The sequence below is a fragment of the Mobula birostris genome, chromosome 18, assembly GCF_030028105.1.
Source record: "Mobula birostris isolate sMobBir1 chromosome 18, sMobBir1.hap1, whole genome shotgun sequence".
Lineage (NCBI taxonomy): Eukaryota > Metazoa > Chordata > Chondrichthyes > Myliobatiformes > Myliobatidae > Mobula > Mobula birostris.
This window is the reverse complement of record NC_092387.1, coordinates 37002119-37021331: the sequence shown is the minus strand read 5'-3', so window position 1 is coordinate 37021331 and position 19213 is coordinate 37002119. Positions and strand designations below refer to the sequence as shown.

Here is a 19213-nt window from a genome sequence, read left to right as displayed (position 1 = left end):
TAAATACCCTCTTCTATTTTGAAACAAATGTATGATTAAAGAAAATTTGACGAACAAATTAAGATAGCCGAGCAAAAGCTGAGGCAAAGCTTTGGGTATTAAGAAGTAATTTGAGAAGAAGATGGAAGAAAGGTTGAGAAGTTTGGAGCTAAGGAGGTGAGAGGTAGGCAAAAGAAATTGCTGGCCGAATTGTTCTAGACTACAAAAGATACTGGTCTCAAGGATGGATCATTAAAACCGAAGAAAAGTTGTGAAATGGCAAAATGTTAGCACTCTTGGAAGGTTACAGTGCAAGGGGATATTACAGAGGCCCATGGTTAAGAATTCTAATATGTATGGTTTTAATTTAAATTTAAAAAGCAAGTATTATTGGCAAGGCCCGAATTTATAATCAACTCTAATTGTGCTTGAGACAGTTTTAGAAATGGTAAAAGTTTATTCATTAGAGGGGAGCTACAGAAAGAATAGGACAGGAGTGAACCACAGTATTAACTTGTCTCATAGGCTGGAAGAAAGAAACATCTATGAAATTGCTCCATATTATTGAGAATGGAGGCAGAGGTTAAGGTTCACAGAATCAATGAAATTTACAGAATGTGAGGTGATAATTTGGTCCATTATGTCCACACTTGTTAAAATTGGACCAAATGAGTCCCATTCCCAGTTTTTGGTTCATAGTCTTGGTAGTTATGGCTGAGAGTGTCTGCCTCCACTACCCTTTCAGGCAGTGAATTTCATACCTTCACTACTGGTTGACAACACTCCTCTAACACATCACAGTAAACTTTCAATCGCCCAAAATCAGATAATTGAGAAATCCCAAGGTTTTGACATCCTGTTCACCCGGTAATCTTTGCCACGTTCTCTTTCTCATCACCGAGACTTTGTTCATACACACCTTCCACTCATTGGGGCCTGTGTTTCTGTACAGGACAATTACTCTCAAGGCCTCAGCTCCCATTTTTCATGTTCCTTTCTCACTCACTGAGGTCCCAGTACTTGTGTTTCTTTCCTATTTACTGCACCTCCTGTTCCTGCGCTCCTTTCCCATCACTAGAGCCCTAGTTCCCAATCAGCATTGCTACTCACAGCAGTGCAGACTCCTGCATGCCAGGGACCCAGCTCCCACATGTCCCTTCCCCTCATAGTGGTCCCAGTCGCTGTGCTCTTTGTAAACTTATCTGGTTCACTGGATACTATGTACATTTGAAAAAATGTTATTTAAAAATATGCATGGGTTGTTATAAAAATAATTTCCAATAGCTCAAAAAGTCTGTCAGTCAAGCGCTATCAAAGACCTGACTTGCATTGAATTACCTGTGCTTTACAATCCTCAAGTCTATGCCCTCCCCTCATGGTTCTCTCTGCCAAGAGGATCAGATCACTCTCAGTCTCTCACGTTCTTTTATACCATTTTAATAAAATCTTCCCTATAAGACCATTTAAAATGATTTTCAGACTGAGACCTGTAAGGAGCAATTAAGACAGGTGACCATGTTTTCATGAAGCATCTTTAACAGAGTGATGAGAGGTAGGCAGACTTAAGGAGAGTATTGCAGTCTTTACAGCCTAGTCAGCTAGATTGAGAAATGATGAAAACTCGGGAAGTCAGGCAGCATCTGTGGAGGTAGAAACAGATTTGATGTTTTAGGGCAAAGAGGCAACAAAGTCTACATTGACTATTTCTCTTTCCACAGATACAGTCTGAAGAGCTCAGTATTTCCCACATTTCTATTTTTATTTCGGATTTCCTGAGCCATTGAGTCAAACAGCACAGAAACCGGCTCGTTGGCCCAGTGTGACCAGGCCGACCACCATCTATACTAATCATATTACCAACACGTAATCCATAACTTATACATGACAATTCATCCAGATGCCTCCGTGAGGGTCCCTGCTCCACCAATCACCCAGGCAGAACAGTCCAGATTCCAGCAATTGCCCACATGAAAATAATTCACTTAAGTCCATCTAAACCCCTTCCCTCACACTCTGAAATTATACCCTCTGTAATGGATAAAATATCTACTTTCTGCCCTATCTATACCTTTCATAATCACCCCCCAGTCTCATTTATTACAAGGAAAGTAACCCCTATACAGTCTTTAACTGAAACATGTCTACATTAACTCCACCACTCACATCAATATATTTTGTTACTTCTCCAGAAACTTCAATCAGTTAGACAGAATCCTTTACCAACAAAACCATGCTGATGATCATTGGCATATTCCTATTTTTCATATTGTAGATTCATATCACCCTTCAAAAGGTTTTCTAATAAATTCTCAACACCAATATTAGACACACTGGCCTCTAACTTCCTGGTTTATCCATGCTGCTTTTCTAATTAAAGGTATCACATTTTCTATCATCTGGCACCTTAGCTGTGGGCAGTGAAAATCTCCATCAAGGACCTAGTGATCTTCCTTCTTGCTAACAGCCTGGAATACATCTCATCTAGCCCAATAATGCCCACTAAGGTATCTAATAACTCCTTTTTAATCTTAATGTGCACAACAATTTTATTGTTCCAAATGAAATATCCAACTACAATGATATTCTCCTTAGTGAACACAAATATGGCCTTCATCAGCCAATGCATTGAGTGCAAGAGTTTGGGCATCATGGTACAGTTATGCGAACTGTTGGTGTATTTTGTGCAGTTCTGATCACCGCACTACAAAAAGGTGCGATTAAGATAGAAAGAAGATTCACAAAGGTGTCGCATGGATTAAGAGGCTTGAGTTATAAGGCTAAATGTGTTGTTCTAGGAATGAAGGAGGGTTGACATGATAGGAAGGAGATGAGTTATACGGCTTTCGTTACATGCACGTGCAGTTCAACTCTTCGAGTGATTATGCAGAAAGTTTGAAGTTAATAACTCATCTCCTTCTACTTTAGGCTGCAAACCTTTCAATCACCCTGATTAGTTATTATCTGATGAGTTAATGCACATGCATGTAAAGAGTGCCGTATAACTCATCTCCTTCTACCTTAGGCCATGAACTTATCAATCACCCCTGCTGTGGACACTTTCTGGAGGTCTAAGATCCATATACTCCACAACCGCTGGACTAAGTGTGTAAATGTAGGAGGGGACTATGTTGAAAAATAAATGTGCAACGTTTTCTAAAATTGACTCCTTCTACCTTAGGCCACAAACTTATCAAACAACCTTCATAATATAGGTAGGCATGATAGTTAATACAGACATTGTGGGCTGAAGGCCTATTTCTATGAATCTTTGTATTAACTTAAAACCTCATCTATGTTCTCAAGATCTGTGCAGTTTGTCTCTCTGCCCACTAATGTTACCCTCTTGTTCATAATAAAAATGACTTGAGAATTTCCTTAATCTTGTCGGCGATAGATATTTTGTGACCTCTTTACCTTCCTAATTTCTTTTCAAAGTACTGTCCTACACATTATATTTCAGTGCTCCATTCTACCATACACTTCCTTCCTTAATCAAACTTTCTGCTTACCTGGGCTTGATCTCTTTGAACTTAAGAAGTTGCCCCTGAATTCTCATTATTCCACTTTTAAATGAACCTATTCTGTCTGATGTCAATTTACCTGTAAGTAGTTGCTCCTAGTTAATTTTCATGATAAAGAATCTCAGCCTGAAACCTCAACTGTTTATTCCTCACACAGATGCTGCCTGACCTGTTGAGTTTCTCCAGCATTTTGTGTGTGTCACTCAAGATTTCTAGTATCTGCACGGTATTTTGTGCCTGGTAAACCCTTGCCAGATCCTGTCTTATCATGTTGATATCAGCCTTTCCCCAATTCAGAACTTTACCTTCAGACCACACTTATCCCTTTATATATCTTACTTGAAGCTTAACAGAGCTCCAGTCAACATTTCCAAAACGTTGACCCATAGACACTGCAACCCGCATAGGCCCCAGCTATGTTTGTGTCGTTGTTGGCTGTGTAGAACAGTCCCTGTTCAAAGCCTTCCCTGGTAATGCACCCCAACTCTTCCTCCACTACATTGACAACTGCATTGGCCTTGCTTCTTCCACCCATGCTGAACTCGTCAATTTCATCAACTTTGCCTCCAACTTCCACCCTGATGTTAAATTCACTTGGTCCATCTCTGACACCTCCCTCCCCTTTCTTGATCTCCCTGTCTCCATATCTGGAGACAAAATGTCAACTGACATCTTTCATAAACTTACTGATTCCCACAGTTATCTCAACTCTACCTCTTCCCATCCTATCCCCTTTAAAAATTCTATTCCCTTTTCCCAGCTCCTTCACTTCCACCGCATCTGTTCCAGGACGCAGCTTTGCATTCCAGGACATCAGAAATGTCCTCCTTCTTCAAAGAAGAGAGTTTCCCTCCCTCTGCTATTGATGCTGTCCTTACCTGCATCTCCTCCATTTCCCAAACATCTGCGCTCATTCCATCTTTCTGCCGCCTTAAAGTGATAGAGTTCCTCTTGTCCTCACCTACCACCCCATCATCCTCCACATCCAGCACATCATCCTCTGCAACTTCTGCCATCTCCAAAGGGATCCCACCACTAAACATATCTTTGCCTACTTTCCTCCACTTCCATCGATGCTGCCTGGCCTGCTGAGTTCCTCCAGCATTTTGCTTGTCTAACTTGGGTCTCCAACATCTACAGATTTTCTCCTGTTTCCTCTGCTTTCCGCAGGGATCGCTCCCTCCACGATTCCCCCCGCCCAGTTGTTCCTCCCCACTGATCTCCATCGTGGCACTTATTCCTGCGAGAGGCCTAAGTGCTACACCTGCCTACACACCTCCTCCCTCACCTCCATTCAGGGCCCCAGGCAGTCCCTCCAGGTGAGGCAACACTTCACCTGTGAAATTGCTGGGGTTGTCTATTGTGTCCGGTGCTCCCGATGCAGCCTCCCCTACATTGATGAGACCAGCCATCAATTCACTTCGTCACGCCCCTCTGCTCCATCCGTTACAAGCGGATCTTCCCAATGGCCTATCATTTTAATTCCCATTCCCATTCGCATTCTGACATGTTCGGTCCATGACCTCCTCTTGTGCCAAAACAGAAGAGGTGAAAAGGAACACCTTTTATTCTGTCTGGGGAGCCTCCAACCTGATGGCATGAATATCGATTTCCACTTTCAGTGAAAAATTTCCCCTCCTCTTCCTCTAATCCCCACTCTGACCTTTTACCTCTTCTCACCTTCTTAATACTTCTCCTGGGTCCCTTCCTCATGAATAAACGTCGACTGCTTATTCACTTCCATAGATCTGCCTTACCTGCTGAGTTCCACCAGCATTTTACGTGTTGTTTTAGAATTCCAGTATCTGCAGACTTTCTCATGTTTATGATCAACCACTTGCCTGGATTTATTCTTTCAGGTTAGATCCAACACAAGCAAGTCCTGACTGCTCAAAAGTTCTCCTGCTGAACTTCTAAACACACCACACGCTCTAATCCTTTCACAGTAAGCCAACCTGTGTCCTGTATCTCCTTGACTATAAGGATGTCTGTTATAAACCCAGCAGACTAATTACATTTTTATTTTTAATCTTTACACAATGGGCCTTATTGGTAGAATCTTCTCGAACATCCTCCCTTGTTACTTCAACTAATAGGCATCCGTTAGTCTCGTGAGACCATGGATTTGCACCTTGGAAGGTTTCCAGGGCACAGGCCTGGGCAAGGTTGTATAGAAGACCGGCAGTTGCCCATGCTGCAAGACTCCCCTCTCCACGCCACTGATGTCGTCCAAGGGAAGGGCACTAGGGCCAATACAGCTTGGCACTGGTGTCGTCGCAGAGCAATGTGTGGTTAAGTGCCTTGCTCAAGGACACAACACGTTGCCTCAGCTGAGGCTCAAACTAGCAACGTTCAGATCACTAGACCGCTGCCTTAACCACTTGGCCATGCGCCAACACACTACAACTAAGAGTCTTCATAATCAACAATGTGAAGCCTCCAATCTTGGACCTTAAGACCATAAGAAATAAGAGCAGAACTGGACCATTCGGTCCGTCGAGTCTGCTCCGCCATTTCATCTTGGCTGATCCTTTTTCCCTCTCAGGCCCAATCTCCTCCCTTCTCCTTGTATTCCTTCTTGCCCTGATTAACCAAGAATCTATCAACACCTGCCTTAAATATACACCAAGACTTGGGCTCCACAGCTGCGTGTGGCAACAAATTTCACAAATTCACCATTCTCTGGCTAAAGAAATTCCTCCTTATTTCCTCTCTAAAAGGATGCCACTCTATTCTGAGGGGGGTGTCTGCTGGTCTTAGACTTCCCTACTATAGGAAACATCCTTTCCACATCCACTCTATCGAGGACTTTCAACATTTGATAGGTTTTAATCAGGTCACCCCTCACTCTTCTGAATTCAAGTGAGTAGAGCCCAGAGCCATCAAACACTCTTCATATGACAAGCTATTCAATCCTGGAATCATTTTCATGAACCTCCTTTGAACCTTCTCCAGTGTCAGCACATCCTTTCTTAGATAAAGGGCCCAAAACTGCTCACGATAGTCCAAGTGAGGCCTCACCAGTGCTTTATAAAGTTTTAACATTACATCCTTGTTTTTATATTCTAGTCCTCTTGAAATGAATACTAACAATATATTTGCCTTTCGCTCCACCGACTCAACCTGCCAATTAACCTTTAGGGAATCCTGCACAAGGACTCCCAAGTCCTTTGCACCTCCGATTTCTGAGTTTTCTCTCCATTTAGAAAATAGTCTATGCTTTTATTTCTTCCACCTAAGTGCATGACCATACACTTCCCAACACTGCATCTCATCTTCTTTGCCCATTCCCCTAATCTAACTTCTTCTGTAGCTTCTCCACTTCCTTAAAACTACCTGCCCCTCCACCTATCTTCATATTGTCCACAAACCTGGCCACAAATACATCAGTTCTGTCATCCAAATCATTGATATATAACGTAAAAAGAAGAGGTCCCAACATAGACCTCTGTGGAACACCACTAGTCACTGACAACCTACCAGAAAGGTTCCCTTTATTCCCACTCTTTGCCTCCAACCAATCAGCAATGCTCTATCCATGCCAGTATCTTTCCTGTAATAGCATGGGCTTGTAGCTTGTTAAGCAGCCTCACATATGGCAGCTTGTCATAAGCCTTCTGAAATTCCTAGTACACAACATCCACCAATTTTCCTTTGTCTATTCTGCTTATTATTTCTTCAAAGAATTCCAGCAGGTTTATCAGGCAAAATGTTACATTAAGGAAACCGTGCTGACTATGTCTTATTTAATCATGTGCCTCCAATTACCCAGAAATCATATCCTTAACAATCGACTGCAACATTTTCATTGAGGTCATACTAACAGACCTATAATTTCCTTTCTTCTGCCTCTCTCCCTGCTGGAAGTGTGGAATATCTTCGGAACCATGCCAGAATCAATTGATTCTTGAAATATCATTATTAATGCCGCCATAATCTCTTCAGCCATAGTGTATATCATATGGTCTAGGTAACTTATCTGCCTTTAGACCTTTCAGTTTCCTAAGACCCTTCTCCCTAGTAATGACAACTTCACACATTTCTGCCCCCGATACTCTTGAACTTCCAGCATACTGCTAGTGTCTTCCACAGTGAAGTGTGAAGTACTTATTCAGTTTGTCTGCTATTTCATTGTCCCCCATCACTACCTCTCCAGCATCGTTTTACAGTGATCCGATATTTACTCTCATCTCTCTTTTACACTTTAAATATCTGAAGAAATTTTTGGTATCTTCTTTAATATTATTGGCTAGTTTACCTTCATATTTCATCTTTTCCTTCTTTATGACTTTTTTAGTTGCCATCTGTTGGTTTTTAAAAGCTTCCCTATTTTCTAACTTCCCACTAATTTTTATTCTATTATATGCCCTCACTTTGACTTTTATGTTGTCTTTGACTTCTCTTGTCAGCCACAGTTGTATCATTCTGCCTTTCGAATACTTCTTCATCTTTGGGATATATATATATCTTCGGAATTGTTCCCTTAAATTCTAGCCATTGCTGCTTTGCCATCATCCCTGCTAGAGTTTCTTTCCAATCAGTTCTGGTCAACTCCTCTTTCATGCCTCTGTAATCCCCTTTACTCCAGTGTAATACTGATAGATCTGACTTTAGCTTCTCCTTCTCAAGTTGCAGGGTGAATTTGATCATATTATGATCACTATCTCCTATTTACCATGAGCTGCTCTTAAAAAAAAATCTCGTAGGCATTCTATAAATTCTCTCTCTTGGCATTTTCTCAATCTACCTGCATATTGAAATCCCCCATGACTATTGTAATATTGCCCTTTTGGTAAGCATTTTCTATCTTCCAATATAATTTGTAGACCACATCCATACTACTGTTTGGAGGTCTGTATATAACTCCCATCGGGCTCTTTTGACCCCTGCAGTTCCTTAGCTCTAGCTACAATGATTCAACACCTGTTCCTATGTTACCTCTTTCTAATGATTTGATTTATTTTTTTTACCAACAGAGCTATGCCACCCTCCTCTGCCTATCGGACTGTCCTTTCGATAAAATGTGCATCCTTGGATGTCAAGCTCCCACCTATAATCTTCTTCCAGCCATGATTCAGTGATGCTCACAACGTTATACAAGTTGTCAATCTGTAACGGTGCTGCAAGTTCATCTACTTTATTCTGTATACTGTGTGCAATCAAATACAACACCCTCAGTCCTATATTCACCCTTTTTGATTTTGTCCACTCCTTACATTGCAACACATCCCATTGACTGCAATTTTGCCTATCATCAGCCGCTTGTTGCTAACAATAGTCATAGTCATACTTTATTGATCCCGGGGGAAATTGGTTTTCATTACAGTTGCACCATAAATAATTAAATAGCAATAATAAAACTGTAAATAGTTAAATAGTAATATGTAAATTATGCCATGAAATAAGTCCAGGACCAACTTATTGGCTCAGGGTGTCTGACCCTCCAACAATCTCACTACATTACACCATCTTTAGTTTCCTCTATGACCTACTCAACCTTGGAACATTGAATTACCAGTCCAGCTCTTTCTTCAACCATATCTGTACGGATATAAGATTTTTTTTATAGAAAGTTGATGAAGCCAGTGAGATTTTTTAAAGTTTCTCTGCTGGGATGACAGGAATTTAGAATCGGAAGCTGATGGCTGATAAAGGTTGGTGGGGGGGGGGGGGGGGAGTCATTGTATAGTAATTTTTTAACAGCAGAGGACAGAATAAAATAGCAAGCTTGTGTAGTTCAAAGTTCTACAAAAGTTTTTTTAAAATCTCATCAGGGTCACTGTATTACTACTATATTATCAACAGGAAATGCATATTGTTTATAGATAAAAAGTGAAACAAGTAATATTTGTAATCTACAAAATGAATGCAAACCCCCTACACAGCTCAAAAACAGATTGAGGTGTACAAAGCACATCAGGCCTAGAAACAGCTACCAATTGTTTTCACACAAAGGGCAAGACATTTGACAGCAATTAAGAAACGTGGATTGGTGCTGTTGAGATTGAACAGGTATTCTTTGGATATGTGTTAAGATGGATCCTTTCCATGTACGTGGTGTTTCCAAGTGTCAACATACACATGAGTCAAAGGATTCTGGGGTGAAGTATTAATTCAGATCAGGTCCCTAGGCTAGAATTGTCAGGAACTTGAAAGCTAAAATTTCATTTTATAATGATATAATATAATGATATACTAATTATTATCCTCAGAAGCCCAGCATGAGGGAAGAATTACTTTCTAATACTGTGCCACAACAACATGTTCAATCCTGTGCTCCAACAGGCCGTCAGTTACTGAATTATGGCAGCTGTATGGTATTCAGTGAGTTTATGTGAAATGCTTGCAATCAAAACATCTTTATCAAAGGCTACTTTTCTGAAATGGTTTTTAAATATTTCAATTTATGATGTATAATTAGCTTCATGTTTAATGCACTTTACAAGGAAGAGTAAATTTCACAATTGTTAGCCATTATCAAATAAAAACTCCATGTTATCTTTGGGGTTAATCCTTTGATCTTATGTAAATGGTCAGAGCGACACCATGTTCTCTAATATCGAGCCAACAGATATGAATACTGTATGTTTGAACTGTAATTCCTTTTATCTTGCAATTTCAACAGAAAAGCAGCTATTAATTTTCATTCCCCAGTTACTATATTTAAGAATGTTCTGTTTCAGGAAAGTACTTGAGCTGCTTGGAACGGCAAACACCCATCCAAAGCTAAAATAGTGCAGATGCAGCAAGTGTGAGATAAAAATAGCAAATGGTAGAAAAGCAGTAAGTCAGGCAGTATTTGTGGAGAGAGAAACATTTAAAGTCACTGATCTTTTGTCAGAATCAGAACTGTAATATAAAGCTAAAACCATGAGGGTAGCATGGTAGGATAGCAGTTTGCTTTACAGCGCTAGCGGCTGGGATTCAATTCCTACTAGCGTCTGTAAGGAGTTTGCACTTTATCCCTGGGTTTCCTCTGGGTGCTATGGGTTCCTCCCACAATTCAAAGGTGCATGGTTAGGTTCAGTAAGTCGTGGGCATGATACCCTGGCACTGAAAGTGTGGTGGCACCTACAGACTGCCCTCAGCAAATCCTCGTTGATTTGATTTGATGCCAACGACACACTTCACTGTGTGTTTCAAAGTGCATGTAACAAATAAAGCTAATCTTGATCTTCATAAACCTGCTTCCAGCTGTGAGTCAGCTAAATGGACAAGTATAAACTTATCTTTCCCGGTCACTCAATGACATAGTACAGCAGGAAGGCATTGAGTAATATAATGTGATCCTTTCATTTTAAACAGCTGGAAAGAACCTTGACAACCAGCCAAATGATTTATTCAGAATTTGCCATTTGTCATATTAAAAACGTTTCAAAATCTTAAGTACTTAAAATATTTATAGATATTTTAGCCAAAATTAATTTTATAAATGTAAATTAACAGTTTTCTCTTTCCATCAGATGGATGGTCAATGAAAGACCAACAAAAAAAAAGCCCAACAGGTTAACACACACAAAACGCTGAAGGAACTCAGCAGGTAGGCAGCATCTATGGAAAAGAATAAGCAGTCGATGTTTTGTGCCAACACCCTTCTACAGGACTCTAAAGGAACGGGGGAAAGATGCCAGAATAGAAGGGTGGGGAGAGGGGAAGGAGGCTAGCTAGACGAGGATATGTGAAGCCAGGAGGGTGAGAAAGGGAAAGAGCTGGTGAAGAAGGAATCTGATAGGATAGGAGAGTGGGCAGTGAAAGAAAGGGAAGGAAGAGGATACCCAGAGGGAGGTAAAAGGCAGGTGGGAAGACAAGGTCAGAGGCCAGAATGGGGAATAGAAGAAGAGGGACGGGGGAGAGGGGAAAAAATTACCAGAAGGAGAAATTGATGCGTATGCCATCAGGTTGGAGGCTACCAAGTCGGATTACGAGGTGTTGCTCCCCAATATTAAGGGTGACCTCATCTTGGCACAAGAGAAAGCCATGAACCGACATGTCAAAACAGGAATGGAGATAGGAATTAAGATGGTTGGCCACTGGGAAATTCTGCTTTTGGAGGATGGAGTGGAGGTTCTCAACAAAGCGGGCCCCTATTTATGTCAGGTCTGACCAACGTAGACGAGGCCTCTCTGGAATACAATAGGCGACCCCAAAAGATCCGCTAATGAAGTTCTGCCGAACCTGGAAGGACTGTTTGTGGCCCTGAATGGAGGTCAGGGAGGAGGTGTAACATTTCTGTTGCTTGCAGGGATATGAGCCAGGAAGGAGATTGGTGGGGAGAGCCGAGTGGACACGGGAATCATGGAGAGAGTGATCCCTGTGGATCAGTGGAGAATGCAGGGAAGTAAGGATGTGCTTAGAGGTAGGATCCCTTTGAAGATGGCGGAAGCTGCAGAGAATGATGTGTTGGATTCAGAGGCTCATGGGGTGGTAAGTGAGGACAAGAGGAACTCTCTCCCTGTTAAGCTGGCTGGAAGATAGTGTGAGCGTGGATGTCTTGGAAATGGTGAAGATGCGAGTAAGGCAGCATCAATGGTGGATGAAGGAAAACCCCATTCTTTGAAGAAGGAGGATATTTCTAATGTCTGGAAAGGAAAATCTCATCCTGGGAACAGATGTGGTGGAAACAAAGGAACTGAGGAAACAGTATAGCATTTTTACAGGAGACAGGGTGGGAAGAGATATAGTCAAGATAGCCATGGGAATCAGTGGGTTTATAGAAATAATTCTGTAGACAATTTTTCTCCAGAGATGGAGACAGAGCAATCAAGAAAGGGGAGACAGGTGTCAGAAATGGACCAAATAAATTTAAGGGCAGGCAGGAATTTGAAGGCAAAGTTGATTAAATTAACAAACTCAGCAAGGGTGCAGTCATTTATGTAGTGCAGGAAGAGTTCGGGAGCGCACAGTTTTCTGACTTCTGCATTCTGCTGGAATTTAGCATTCCTGATATTTATAGTGGTAAATGCCAGCAGCCCAGTGCAAAATATTTCCAGCTAATATTTTGTAAGTGCGTTAGCAGCGAATGAAAGAACAAGGGAGAAGGTCTGCAAATCATTAAAAGGCACAGGATGTTACATAATACGAAAGATAATGGTGGAAGGTGTGAGGTTGTGGTCACGGAACAAGAAAAGATATATAAACAGGATGTAAAGGATTAATAATGATCTCATCACTTTCCAAAGATGCTGCCTGACCTGTCAAGAGTTTCGAGCAATTTGTTGTTACTTTGAACCTAATGGAAGCATTAATTGGAATAACAGAATCATCTCATCTCTGGCAACACAATAATCAGCCAGGGTGTTGATCAAGCTTGGGGCTGTAAGTAACAGTGATTGATTTTATGCACAACTATCCTTCAATCCTTGCATTTTCCTAGAGAAACTTACCTTGTTTCTATGAAAGAACTTACAGTATTTTCCTTCCCTTGAAATATTGACTGAATACAGTCGGCCCTCTGTATCCGCGGGGGTTTGGTTCCGGGACGCCCCGCGGATACCAGATTCTGCAGATGCTCAAGTCCCGTATATAAAATGGCGTAGTATTTGCATATAACCTACACACATCCTCCTGTATACTTTAAATCATCTCTGGATTACTTATAATACCTAATACAATGTAAATAGTTATTATACTGTATTGTTGAGAGAATAGTGACAAGAAAAGAAAGTCTGTACGTGTTCAGTACAGACGCTCTTCTGGGAACGCTGATGCTGCCTCGGCCTCAGCCAGCACCAATTCTCCCATGATCTTTTAAGTTCTTGAGGCTGTAGCACTTTACATAGCTAGCCAGCCATCTGTTACTAGTCTTAAACTTCTTCCCCTCGCTCACAACACAAGTAGCGAACGAACAAGACGCAAGGCGAACAATGCTCAAACAACGAGTAATACTTTTAATCATCTCTGGATTACAGTACTTTACGCTCCCTCTTAGCCTTTGAGGAATTGCTTTGACCACTTAATTGCTTTTCAGGAGCCACTTTTTCACAGGAACAAAGGGTACACACAACACAAGTAGCGAACGAACAAGACGCGAGGCAAACAATGCTCAAACAACAAGTGCTAGAGAGAGAACTTCTGGGTTTTTTTTCCCGATCCCGATCTGCGGTGGGTTGAATCCGCGGATGCTGAACCCGCAGATACAGAGGGCTGACTGTACATTAACTTTCCTTGCTGAACTGTTCACTGTGAGATAGTTTACTCTGATGATACATCCCAGTCTACCTCAAACTCACTGGCAGATGCAGTGTTGCAAAGGCAAAAACCCTGCCAATAATACTGGGAGGATTTCATCACAAACTCCAAAAGTCATTGTTTTGTACAGCATTTGAAGTTCTCCCAGAGAAGTGGGAGGGCTGGAGAGAACAAAGTCTATGATAAGGGGTATACCAAGAGAGTTGATATGATGAAAGTTCTAGGAGTGTTGGCTGAATGATGTGGTAAATCATAGCTCATCTGTCCTGAGGGTTTGTAAATAGAAGAAGATGAAATAGGACGGGAGGGAAAGAAATGTTGGAACTATGCGGTACATTTGCTGCATATTTGAATAGCCAGTGTGTTGAAAGCTGATCTCTTTCTCAATATCTCAGGAATTTGGATACATTGAACAAATCACTGCAAAAGCAGTATGTAGTGCAGGATGAAGTTAGTTTTTTTGTGGCTAGTTGTTGCTGAAGCACACAATTCCAGCATTGTTCACCAACCTTACCCAGAGTGGATCACTTAACGTTGGAACTATTCACTGACTTCAATTTAACAAGGCTACAGCTTGGACTAGATTCATTTAAAAATAACCCTTCTTTTTCAGTGGCAATGTTTACACTCAGTTGTTTAACTAAAGTTGCATTTAAACAGACCATTATGGATGCCAACGTGACCACAAGAGGAAATATCCAGTGTGTATTAGTTCATCCAAATCAAGCAACCACAATCAAGTTTTTTATTTGCCGTGTTCAGTGAAATAGGAGATAGCGTAGCTCCAGTTCCCATAAAGAACATAAGTCTGATGGAATATTCCCGATTTTTCTCAATCAGAACTATGCTTACCAGCTGCCCTTTCAGTATGCCTGAGCACTTTTCAGACACGTGCTTACGTAGTTGGCTTGTGAAAAGATTTCCTGTTTGTTCAAATCACTGAGAACTATGACGAATATATGCCGGGCTATGGAATTGCCATGGCTTGTAGAATTGCTAGAACCATAGAGAGATCACTGGTTCCCAAAACTGTTCTTGGATTCAAAGGGTATGGGGGGGGGGGCATTTTAAAAAACTCACATTTATTTATGAGACACAAGAGATTCTGCAGATGCAGATCTTAAGCATCACACACAAAATGCTGGAGGAACTCAGAGAGTCAGGCAGCATCTATGAAGGGAAATGACCAATCAATATTTTGGACTGAGACCCTTCATTAATCTTGATGCTGCCTAAGTTCCTCCAGCATTTTATGTGTGTTTCTCACATTTATTTAATTTATTTCAATATCCTTCAATACTTTGCAGCTGGTTGAGTTACTTTTGTAATCCGTTCTTTGCAATTGACCCCACAACTTTCTGACTCAGAGATACAACTGAGACGTACTGTATCTGACATTGTCACTGCCGGGAAAATACAGAGATTCTGAAATCAACTGCTTGTAAACTTCGTATATCATAATAAACACATGGGAAAATGACTTACTTAAATTTGGTTGTCATTACATTGATTTCAAAAAAGGAATTTATATTTATATAGGAATATTGATCTCTGTAACACCACCCCAGGTCCCTGTCTTGCTGTGTTTTCTCTCACAGCATAAAGGAATGCTTGCCATGGATAATTAATACCACCTGGTGTCATTATAGAAACAGATAAATTTCTAGACTGCTTTACGAATCAAGACATTGTTGCACAGCTACTCAATTAATGCCAAAATATAGTCACTGCTGTTAAGTAAGAAAACACAGCAGCCAATTACATCAATTACCCAAAAAGTAAAGGAATTAAATGACTGGTACATTCATTTCTTGATGATTTTGGTCAAAAATGAATATTATTAAGCTAGCTGCCCTATTTTTAATAATCAATCGTATAAATGATTTCTGTGCTTAAAATAAGCAAACTTTCAGTTATTTCTAACAATAATAGAAGAAATAGATAAAGTGGCCCTTTTAGACCTGGTCTGCCATTCAATATTGTGGCTTGCTTCATTTCTACTTTCCCATGCCCCTTGGAACCTGAGAATTTATTCTGTCAATCCTGAGAATGATTGAGCAACCACAGCTCCCAGATGCAGAGAATTTTGAAGACACACAATTGACTGAGATGCTTAGGCAATTATTTCCTATTTTAGACTATCTAGTTATGGCAGGTAGGGTGATGTGGTGGAGATATGTCTAGACCAAAGGAGGTGTAAGATATTCCTTCCCTACACTGGCCTGCAGGTCACCTTTGGGCAAAGTGTAGCACCTGCTTAACCCCGCCCCCCGATTAGAGTCATGTGAAGCCATGGGAGCTGGTGGTGAATGGTCATATGAGAAGCTGGTGAATATACAAGCCCTGGTTATGTGACCACTGACGCCAGACAGAAAACTTCTGAAGAGTATTGGTAATGGCTGGGGTCACCCATCTTGTAAAGACACTGCCTAGAAGAAGGCAATAGCAACCATTTCTGTAGAAAAATTTGCCAAGAACAATCATGGTCATAAATCATGATCACCCAGGTCATACGACACAGCACATAATAATGATGTGTCAGGAGATATAGTCTGAAAGATGGGCAGATGGAGTTTAATGCTGAAAAATGAGAGGTGCTACATTTTGGTAGGACTAATCAAAATTGGACATACATGGTAAATGGTAGGGCATTGAAGAATACTGTAGAACAAAGGGATCTAGGAATAATGGTGCATAGTTCCCTGAAGCTGGAATCTCATGTGGATAGGGTGGTGAAGAAAGTTTTTGGTATGCTGGCCTTTATTAATCAGAGCATTGAGTATAGGAGTTGGGATGTAATGTTGAAATTCTATAGGGTATTGGTAAGGCCAAATTTGGAGTATTGTGTGCAGTCTGTTCACCGAATTATAGGAAAGATGTCAATAAAATTGAGAGAGTACAGAGGAGGTTTACTAAAATGTTGCCTGGGTTTCATCTCCTAAGTTACAGAGAAAGATTGAACAAGTTAGGTCTTTATTCTTTGGAGCGTAGGAGGTTGAGGGGGGACTTGATAGAGGTGTTTAAAATTGTGAAGGGGATTGATAGAGTTGACGTGGATAGGCTTTTTCCATTGAGAGTAGGCAAGATTCAAACAAGAGGACATGAGTTGAGAGTTAAAGGACAAAAGTTTAGGGGTAACATGAGGGGGAACTTCTTTACTCAGAGAGTGGTTGCTGTGAGGAATGAGCTTCCAGCAGAAGTGGTTGAAGCAGGTTCGATGTTGTCTTTTAAAGTTAAATTGGACAGATATATGGACAGGAAAGGAATGGAGGGTTATGGACTGAGTGCAGGTCAGTGGGACTAAATGAGAGTAAGAGTTCAGCATGGACTAGAAGGGTCGAGATGGCCTGTTTCCGTGCTGTAATTGTTGTATGGTTATATGGTTATATGGTCTCATAGTAGCAACCCTAAGGATTTCTAAGGATTTTTATGCATTTCTAAAATCAATCTCTCATTCTCTTAAGCAGAATATATGTCCCATCTCACTCATTTTCTCCTCATGTTAAAGAGCAGCACACACAAAATGCTGGAGGAACTCAGCAGCTCAGTTCAACCCCTGATCTGTCATCTTCTAGCTTGTATTCCTTTGTCTCCCCCACCTTCTTACTCTGCCTTTACCCCCACCCCCTTCCTTTCAAGTCCTCGTGAAGGGTCTCGGACTGAAATGTTGGTTCTTTATTCCTCTCCATAGATGCTGCCCGACTTGCTGAGTTTCTCCAGCATTTTGTGTACGTTACTCTTGATTTTCAGCATCTGTAGAATCTCATGCTGTTTATGTCCTCAGTTAAAGTTTTTCCAGGACCTGACTGAATAACCCTTTGTTTTTAATAAGGTTATCCTAATATATCTGAGTTAGGAGATTGCAGTTCCAAGTTATATTCTAGTGGCATGAGTATAATCAAGTCTAAGGCAGCAATACACACAGCCTTGTTTAAGATAGGCCTCTAGGATGCTTCTTATCCCTGCAAGAGGTCCATATATCTCCTCCCTCACCTCAGTTCAGGCCCCAAACAGTCCTTCCAGGTGAGACAACACTTCAGCTGCAAATTGTGTCCGATACTCCTGATGTGGCCTCCTCTACGTTGGTGAGACCTGCTGTAAATTGGGGGAGCATTTCATCGAGAACCTCCGCACCATCCGTCACAAGTGTGACTTCCCAGTGGCCAAATATTTTGAATCCCATTCCCATTCCCACGTGTCAATCCATGACCTCCTTTTGTGCCAAGATGAGGCCACCCTCAGTGTGGAGGAGCAACACCTTATATTCCGTCTGGGTAGCCTCCAACCTGATGGCATGAACATTGATTTCTTCTTCCAGTGAATAATTCCCAACACTGCTTCCTCTATTCCCCACGCTGACCTTTTACTTCTTCTCACCTGCCTATTACTTCCTCCTTGCTCCCCTCCTCCTTCCCTTCCTCCTACTGCCCATGCTCTTCTCCTATCGAATTCTTTCTTCATCAGCCCTTGACTTTACCTATTATCTTCCAGCTCTTTCCCCTCCCCCCCACAGTTTTACTTGGCATCCTTCCCCTTCCTTTCCAGTCCTGACTAAGGGTCTCGGCCCGAAACGTCGAATGTTCATTCATCTCCATAGATGCTGCCTGACCTGCTGAGTTCCTCCAGCATTTTGTGTGTGTTGCTGTAGGATCAGACATTAAGCCAAGGCCCTGTCTGCACTCTTGGGTTGTAAGAGATTCCACACACAATTCAAAGAAGAGGAGAGAGGTCCTCTTGGTGTCCTGGTCGATTGTGATCCCCAGAGCAACATCAAAAGCAGAAGATTCAATCATTTATTTCATTGTTGTTTTGGGATCTACTGTAAATACCTTGTTGCTACATTTCAAGGATGACCATCAGATGTAAAGCCTGAGATGGAGAAAACTAGTTTTCAAAACATTACATTTTTGTACCTGACACCAAAACCTGCTAAGTCAGGTGAGATATGGCTGACATGGTCAATTTTGAGGAAGAAATTACAATAGTATGATTCCACTGTCAACTATTTAAAGTCTAAAGGTGTAAAAATTCATCTGGAACAATAATTCAATCCAATCTCACCATGAAATGCTTACGTGATAAGGTAAAATTGTACTTGAGCAGAATCTATTGCTCTGTCATCTGCAATCCCTCCAAGTTGAAGTGAAATTATTATTCAACCATACCTGAATACAGCCAAATGAAACAATCCTCCAGAGCCAGGGTGCTGAACACATTACCAACAGCACAGAGCACACGGTACATAGCACATAGCATAAATAGTTATGATTTCAGAAAAATGGCACAAATATGGTTACAATTTCAGAAAAAAATACAATCATAAAGAAAAAAATATATAGCCCCAGTCCTTGGATGGCATCGCTATAGATTGATGGTAGGTTGTCCAGATTCAGCTTGTTCTTCCACTGAGTGAACACCGGAGGGCAGCACTGATAAGAGCGACCAGCCCCCAAACCAAGTACAGATTCCAGCATCCCCACAAAGCCCTTGATCTCTGCCACACTGCCTTGGCATCTCCTCCCCTG

At 41.3% G+C, this 19213-nt stretch overlaps 1 protein-coding gene across 2 annotated transcripts in view; it reads right to left on the bottom strand.

Moving 5' to 3' along the window:
- LOC140212057 (transmembrane protein 150A-like) overlaps positions 1–19213 on the bottom strand; it is a 78555-nt gene that overhangs the window by 4056 nt on the left and 55286 nt on the right. The window lies entirely within an intron of this gene.